Source organism: Bombus vancouverensis, unplaced genomic scaffold (assembly GCF_051014615.1).
Source record: "Bombus vancouverensis nearcticus unplaced genomic scaffold, iyBomVanc1_principal scaffold0063, whole genome shotgun sequence".
Lineage (NCBI taxonomy): Eukaryota > Metazoa > Arthropoda > Insecta > Hymenoptera > Apidae > Bombus > Bombus vancouverensis.
Window position 1 is genome coordinate 70,001 of NW_027468954.1, and position 2,500 is coordinate 72,500.

At 49.7% G+C, this 2,500-nt stretch overlaps 1 pseudogene; it reads left to right on the plus strand.

Moving 5' to 3' along the window:
* Positions 1-2,500, plus strand: part of LOC143304906 (large subunit ribosomal RNA) — a 9,680-nt pseudogene that overhangs the window by 3,222 nt on the left and 3,958 nt on the right.

Here is a 2,500-nt window from a genome sequence, read left to right on the forward strand (position 1 = left end):
GCCGCGCGAGGGTTGCTGGTTGAGCGAAGCGATCTTGCTCGTTGGGTGGCGGGACGTTGGAAAACGGCTTGTCTCCAACGATGGAAGAGTCATAGTTGCTTGGAGGCAGGCGGGGCTTCGGCCCCGTTTGCTCAAGTCGCACTCCTACCTCCTCGTGGTACCGCCGGAAACTTACTCATTTGTGTCAGCGCGGGGCGCATCCCCCCGGACACCGAGTATGGCCAAATGGAGTGCGGCGATGAAGGAGCGAGAGACGAAACCAAAAAATCGGCTTGCCGATCTAACGATGAATTTCACCGTGAAGTATGGAATTATCTCCCTGAAAGGAACTCGTCCCTTGATTAGCTATGGCACGACTTGGCAGTAATAAGGTTAACGATGATTGAGAAAAATAACAAAAGAGTAATTAAATAATAAAATATCATGGTAAATAAAGACATAGAAAGCGCCTCGGACGCGGCATCTCTCGGTCCCGGAGACGTCGCGGCGGATTCTTCCGCTCTGGAGGGGACCTCTGTTGACGATTTGGCTTCATCCCCGGACACGATTGACATCATGGTACCGATCGTGGGTGACCAGGTTGCCTGCCCTGTCTGCCAGAAACGGGAAATCGACCTTTTCTTTTTGTCATTGTCAGACTTAGGGCGGCACCTGGAGCAACATCATGTGACAGCCCGCATCCAATGGAGATGCAAAGACTGTGGGAAAGGCTTTCCGAAGCTTCATGGGGCTAGATGCCACCTGCCTCATTGTAGAGGAACAAGTCAAGGACCCAGTGGTTCATATAGATGCGAAACCTGCCCCATGAGCTTTGGGACGCTTAGAGGGCTATCTACCCACGAGCGGCATGCGCACCCTGCCGTAAGAAATGTCAAAAGGAGGGGAACGGACCCCCCTGAGAAAAAATGGACGGCGGAGGAGTTGGCTCAGTTGAGGGAACTTTGGGAGATATATAAAGACCACAAATTCCCCAACAAAATGATCAGTGAGATCCTCACCAGCAAGACGATCGAACAAATCAGATACCAGCGTAAAAAGCTGAGGCTGATTGGTGAGGAAACAAGTTCCCAAGAGCCCACTCAGGTGACAGAGGGAGGGTGCGATCCCGTTGATCCAGGCAATGCGTGTTTCGAAGAACCTGGAGTCAGCGGTCTAGAATATGAACAGTGGAGACTCTAGCTAGAGTCCGCAATAATGACACAAGTCGAGGTGCCACCTGCTTTAAGGTGGGTCCACACTCGACTGATGACAATCTGTGTCTCTCTCAAGGGAAATAGGGAAGCCCTTGAGAGTGCTATAAATGAATTTTTAGAATTCACGCTCTATGGAGCCATAAAAGAAATTAATAGTAAAAAGAGGGCAAGTTCAGTTAAGAACAAGAGGATTGGTCACCAAGGAAAGAAAAAAGGTAATAGAAATGCTAGAAAAAGATACTCATACGCTCGTTGCCAGGAGTTGTTTACAGAAAATCCAAGGAGGTTGGCCGATGCCGTAATAAATGATGATCGGGCCTTCCTCCAACCGGCTAGGGATCTGCCTGATGCCGAGGAAGTGAGGAGGCTTTATGAGGATTTATGGGGCCAGACAGGACCTGTTGAAGCCCCCGTCCCAGGAAGTAGAGCCTCTGAGCTTTCCTTATGCGAGGTCTTCCCGTCAATTGCTGTTGAGGATGTGGCGGAGAAATTGAGCAGAATAAGAATGAAGGCTGCAGCAGGACCGGATGGCTTCCAGAAGGAACACCTTCTGATCCCTGGCCTGCCCACCATTTTAGCTATATTGTACAATATCTTACTTTATTGCTCCTATTTTCCTCCTATATGGAAGGAAAATAGAACAACATTAATACCAAAACCAAATAAGTCGAGCAGCCTGGTCGAGAATTGGAGGCCTATAACTATAGGCCCCATTCTCGGCCGTATTTTCTCCTCCATAATTGACGGGAGGATAAGGAGGGGCATTGTGTTGAATCCAAGGCAGAAAGGATTCACCGCTGAAAGCGGTTGTAAAATAAACATCGACCTGTTGAGCGCTGCCTTGGATTATAGCAAGAAAAAGAAAGGCGGGGTATTCACTATTGTGGATATCTCCAAAGCCTTCGACACAGTGCCCCACTCGGCAATCGTCCCCTGCCTAAGGAGGAAGGGCGTGCCGATCCCCATTACTGACTTGATCAGGAACATGTATAGCGAGGGCAAGACCACAATAAAATCTAAAAACAGCACCGGGGTCGAGATTAAGATCCTCAGGGGAGTTAAGCAGGGCGACCCTTTGTCACCGCTGCTATTCAACCTGTGCTTGGAGCCACTGCTGGATTTGATCGAGCAACAAACCAGCGGAATAAACGTGAATGAGACAAGAAAGATTCCTGTCCTGGCCTTTGCTGACGACGTAGTGTTGCTCGGCGCCGATATCGGGGAAGCGCAACGCCAAGTGGATGTGCTTGACGAGTATCTGAACGGCCTCGGTATGACCATCTCAAGGGATAAATGCCAGGCATTTC